Source organism: Arachis ipaensis, chromosome B2, assembly GCF_059453495.1.
Source record: "Arachis ipaensis isolate K30076 ecotype BB chromosome B2, ASM5945349v1, whole genome shotgun sequence".
Classification (NCBI taxonomy): Eukaryota; Viridiplantae; Streptophyta; class Magnoliopsida; order Fabales; family Fabaceae; genus Arachis; species Arachis ipaensis.
Window position 1 is genome coordinate 25,639,673 of NC_142437.1, and position 6,068 is coordinate 25,645,740.

The 6,068-nt window shown below is 33.8% G+C and overlaps 1 non-coding gene across 1 annotated transcript; it reads left to right on the forward strand.

Annotated features, from left to right (window-relative positions):
• The first annotated feature begins 835 nt into the window (after nt 1-835).
• LOC148573363 (small nucleolar RNA R71) lies at nt 836-943 on the forward strand. The gene has a single exon (XR_015906437.1). It is a non-coding gene; the product is annotated as a small nucleolar RNA R71 (small nucleolar RNA).
• The last annotated feature ends 5,125 nt before the right edge of the window (nt 944-6,068 follow it).

The window sequence follows — 6,068 nt, forward strand, 5'->3', positions numbered from 1 at the left end:
TTGAGTGCAGGGAGGTCAGAATCCAACAGCATCTGTAGTCCTTTTTCAGCCTCTGAATCAGATTTTTGCTCAGGTCCCTCAATTTCAGCCAGAAAATACCTGAAATCACAGAAAAACACACAGACTCATAGTAAAGCCCACAAAAGTAATTTTTATTTAAAAACTAATAAAAACATAATAAAAACTAACTAAAATATACTAAAAACATACTAAAAACAATGCCAAAAAGCGTATGAATTATCCGCTCATCAGTTGCTAAGTCAGAGAGGATCTGCTTGGAATTCTCTATCTGTTTGTGAGAAGATGATGGAAATGGCTTGCTATTGCCAAACATATTTCTCCCACCATTATTATTATTGAAGTCTTGTTGAGGCTTCTGTTGATCCTTCTATGAGAAATTTGGATGATTTCTCCATGAAGGATTATAGGTGTTTCCATGGGATTCTCCCATGTAATTCACCTCTTCCATTGCAGGATTCTAAGGGTCATAAGCTTCTCCTTCAGAGGAGGCTTCTTTAGTACTGCCGGATGCAGCTTGCATTCCAGCCAGATTCTGAGAAATCATATTGACTTGTTGAGTCAATATTTTATTCTGATCCAATGTGGCATTCAGAGTATCAATCTCAATAACTCCTTTCTTCTGAGTCATCCCATTATTCACAGGATTTCTTTCATAACTATACATGAACTGGTTATTTGCAACCATTTGAATGAGTTCCTGGGTTTCTGTAGGTGTTTTCTTTAGATGAAGAGATCCACCAGCAGAGTGGTCCAATGACATCTTGTACAATTCAGACAGACCATCATAGAATATACCTAAGATGCTCCATTCTAAAAGCATGTCAGAAGGACACCTTCTGATCAATTTCTTATATCTTTCCCAAGCTTCATAGAGGGATTCACCTTTCTTTTGTCTGAAGGTTTGGACTTCCACTCTAAGCTTGCTCATCTTTTGAGATGGAAAGAATTTGGCCAAGAAAGCATTGACCAACTTTTCTCAAGAGTTCAGGCTTTCTCTAGGTTGTGAGTCCAACCATATCCTAGCTCAGTCTCTTACAGCAAAGGGAAAAAACATAAGTCTGTAGACCTAGGATCAACCCCATTGGTCTTAACAATGTCATAGATTTGTAAGAATTCAACTAAAAACTTATGAGGATCTTCCAATGGAAGTCCATAAAACTTGCAATTCTACTGCATTAGAGAAACTAATTGAGGTTTAAGCTCAAAGTTGTTTGCTCCAATTGCAGGAATTGAGATGCTTCTTCCATAGAAGTTGGAAGTTGGTGCAGTAAAGTCACCAAGCATCTTCCTTGCATCTCCACCATTGTTCTCAGGTTCGACTGCCATGTCTACCTCTTTTTTGAAATTTGCTGTAAGGTCCTCTCTGGAGTGTTGTGCTTTAGCTTCCTCTTCAAGTCCTTTCAGGTTCAGGATCAGCATCAACAAGAATGTCTTTATCCTTGTTCCTGCTCATATGAAAAAGAAGAGAACAAAGAGAGAATGGAAATCCTCTATATCACAGTATAGAGATTCCTTTATGTGTCAAAGGAAAAGAAGAATAGAAGAATGAGAAGAGAGAGGAGATGAGTAATTCGAACAGAGAGAAGAGAGGGGGTTCGAATTATGAGTAGAAGAGAAGTGTTAGTAATTAAACAAAATAAATAGAAAGAGATGAGAGAGAGAGTATTCGAAAATTCTTTTTTTTTGAATAAAAGAAAATAAAAATATTTTTGTTTTTATTTTAATTATTTAGTTAGTGTTTGAAAATTTGAAAAAGAAATACAAGAAAATTAAAAACTAAAACAATTAGTTAATTAAAAATATTTTTGAAAAAGTGGTTAGTGATTTTCGAAAATTAGAAGTGAAAAGGTAGTTAGGTGGTTTTGAAAAAGATAAGAAATAGTAAACTTTTTAAAATTAAAACAAACAAGTCATGTAGTTAGTTGAAAGAGATTTGAAAATAAATTTTGAAAAGATAAGAAGTTAGAAAAAGATTTTGAAATTAAAATTTTAAAAATATATGATTGAAATTTATTTTGAAAAAGAATTAAGAAAGAAATTAAAAAGATTTGATTTTTAAAATTAAAGTTGATGACTTGACTAACAAGAAACTAAAAGATATGATTCTAGAATTTAAAGATTGAACCTTTCTTAACAAGAAAGTAACAAACTTGAATTTTTTGAATCAAAACATTAATTGTTAGCAAGGATTTTCAAAAATATGAAATAAAATTAAGAAAAAGATTTTGAAAAATTAGTTTTAAAATTTTCGAAAATATTAAAAGAAAAATGAAAAAGATTTTGAAAAATTTTAAGAATGAAATTCAAAAATCATAAAAAAAATGAAAAAGAATTGATTTTGAAAAAGATTTGAAAAGATAAAGTTTTTAAATTGAAATTTTGACTTGACTAACAAGAAACAACTAAATTTTAAAATTTTTTGACCAAGTCAACTCAAAATTTCGAAAATTATGAGAAGAATAAGGAAAAGATATTTTTTTGACTTTTGAATTTTTATTGAGGAGAGAGAAAAACAACAAAATGAAACAAAACATAAAAATTTAAGATAAAAACAAATAATGCATGCAAGAACACTTTGAATGTAAGGATGAACACCAAGAACACTTTGAAAATCATGATGAACGTCAAGAACATATTTTTGAAAATTTTTAAGAAAAGAAAGACATACAAGACACCAAACTTAAAAATTTTTAAACTTTAGACACTAATAATTCGAAAATGCATATGAAAAACAAGAAAAGACACAAAATAAGAAAATGTAAAGATCAAACAAAGAAAATCATCAAGAACAACTTGAAGATCATGAAGAACATAATGCATGAATTTTCGAAAATTTTAAGAAAATAAAAAAAAATGCAATTGACACCAAACTTAAAATTTGACACAAGACTCAAACAAGAAACACAAAATTTTTTTGGTTTTTATAATTTTATTAAATTTTTTTGTATTTTTTTCGAAATTATTTTAGAAAAAGAAAATAAAGGAATTCAAAATTTTTAATAAGAATTCCAGGATTCATGTAATGTTAGTCTAAAGCTTCGGTCCAAAAGAATTAGACATGGCCAAATGGCCAGCCAAGCTTTAGCACAGAATTATAAATGAGAATCCAAAGGCGCCTCCAATAGTTACAATGATAAGTGGAAGCTTCAGTCCAAAAGATTAGACATGGCTTAATAGCCAGCCAAGGTTCAACATATCATCATGAAGCTTTAAGGTGGAATTCATTCTTAAAAATTCTGAAGAACATTTTTTTTCGAAAACTTTTTTTTGGAAATATTTTTAAAAACTTTTTGAAAAGAAAATAAAGGTTGAAACAAGAAAGGTTACCTAATCTAAGCAACAAGATGGACCGTCAGTTGTCCAAACTCAAACAATCCCTGGCAACGGCGCCAAAAACTTGGTGCACGGAATTGTGATCACACTTTTCACAACTTCGGTACAACTAACCAGCAAGTGCACTGGGTCGTCCAAGTAATAAAATCTTACGCGAGTAAGGGTCGATCCCACGGAGATTGCCAGCTTGAAGCAAGCTATGGTCATCCTGTAAATCTTAGTCAGGCGGATTCAATTGGTTATGAGTTTTTGATAATTGAAAGATAAATAAAACGTAAATTAAAATAAAGATACTTATGTAATTCATTGGTGGGAATTTCAGATAAGCGTTTGGAGATGCTTTGTTGCTTCTGAACCTCTGCTTTCCTATTGTCTTCATCCAATCTTGCGTGCTCTCTTCCATGGCAAGCTGTATGTTGGTGGATCACTTTTGTCAATGGCTACAACCCGTCTTCTCAGTGAAAATGGTCCAGGCACGACTTCTGTATGGCTAATCATCTGTCGGATCTCTCGTCTCGGATGAAAAATACCAGGCACAGCTACCACACGGCAAATCATCTGTCGGTTCTCACTTGTGTCGGAATAGGATCTCTCTATCCTTTTGCAGACTGTCATTGCGCCCAACATTCGTGAGTTTGAAGCTCGTTTGTTCTAGCCTTTACCACGAATGTTCTGATCTCTGTGACTTCGACTGCTCTGTTGTTAAGAGATGCAAGTCAAATACACAAACCATAGGCCTAAGAGATTATACTCCAGCTATCGTCCAATGACTACGTTGAATATTATGTAGACCGCTTGTAGTTGTCAGGCACGCGGATCTTGGCTAAGCGAGTAATGAAGATAGTGGGTGATTGTCACGGATCACCCCTTCATTCTGACTTAACTGAATTAAGAACAAGAGTATATCTTGGAGAAGAGACATGCGTGAATTGAAAGAGAAACAATAGTACTTTCATTAATTCATGAAGAACAGTAGAGCTCCGCACCTTAATCTATAAGGTGTAGAAACTCCACCGTAGAAAATACATAAGAGAAAAATGTCTTGGAATGGCCATGTGGCCAGCCTCCAAATGTGAAAAGTGGTATAAGAATTTGAATACAATAGTAAAAAGTGTTATTTATACTAAACTAGTTACGAAGGATTACAAAAAATAAGTAACTAAGTGCAGATAGTGCAGAAAATCCACTTCCAAGGCCCACTTGGTGTGTCCTTGGACTGAGCATTGAGCTTTACACGTGCATAGGCCTTTTCTAGAGTTAAACGCCAGCTTGGATGTCAATTTGGGCGTTTAACTCCAATTCTGGTGCCAGTTCCAGCATTTTACGCCAGAAAAGGGTCTCTGGCTGGCGTTGAACGCCAGTTTAGGCCATCAAATCTCGGGCAAAGTATAAACTATTATATATTGATGGAAAGCCCAAGATGTTATCTTTCCATCCCAATTGAGAACGCATCAATTGGACTTCTGTAGCTCCAGAAAATTGTGTTTGAGTGCAGGGAGGTCAGAATCCAACAGCATTTGCAGTCCTTTCTCAGCCTCTGAATCAGACTCTTGCTCAGATTCCTCGATTTCAGCCAAAAAATACCTGAAATTGTAGAAAAACATACAAACTCATAGTAGAATCCAGAAATGTGAATTTTTGCATAAAAACTATAAAAATATACTAAAAAGTAACTAAAACATATTAAAAACTATGTAAAAACAATGCCAAAAAGCGTATAAATTATCCGCTCATTAGTCGTCTCCCAACGAGTTGACAAAAGAGTGCTATTTTATTAGTCAGGAATTTTTTGAGAAATTTTAGAGTTGGAGAACGGGAAATTAAAATAATAATAAATTAAAGCACTGGAAATTAACAAGAGGTTTTATGTATTAAAATAAAAGGCCTTGACTGGGAGAAGATTAATTGGAAGTTCTATCCTCGTTGGATTCTCCCAAGTGTAATGGTAATAGGTTGTTGTCTCTACTTAGTTATCCCTTACCGAATAAAGGAAAGTCAAGTAACTGAACCAGCTCCAATTCACAAGTCCTAATCATCTCCTATAGAAGGATTAGCATTAGTGACTAGAGAGCCAGCCAAAAATTTCCAGTTCCCAGTTACACTTGAGTTTCCAACTCAAGGGTCTCCTTTCAATCAACTCTCAAGTCAAGTTGGGAGTCTACTCTATTGACATGAATACCACTTTCACAGACATATAAAGTGAATAAAAAGAAGACATGATAAACTAAATAAAATAATAACTAAAAATTAATTAAAGGTAAAAAATAGTTCTTTGCATTAATAAATCCCAAAATTATAAACATACGTATCTGAACAGTGTTAATGGGTGATTAAAAAAAGTAAAGGAAGAAGGAAATAAACTAGAATAATGGCAACTTCAACGGAGCTAGTAACTCTTCTCAATATCCAAATCAAAAGCATGAACTCTAAAACTATGAATGTGAAGAAACCTAGAGGAAGTAGTATATTCTCTCTAAGATTCAAAACTAAAACTAAAAACTATGCGAATGAGAATGTGTGTCGAGTCTCTGCTTGTCCCCTAGCTCTAGTATGTATTTCTGGGCCGAAAACTGGGTCCAAACTCAGCCCAAAATCGCCCCCAGCGTCTTTTGCATTTTCTGCATGTGGTGCATGTCAGCGTACGCGTCAGTCAAAACCAAGATTTTAGTAGTTGTTATCTTTAGTTATTTGATTTTATTTTCTTGCCCCTTTTT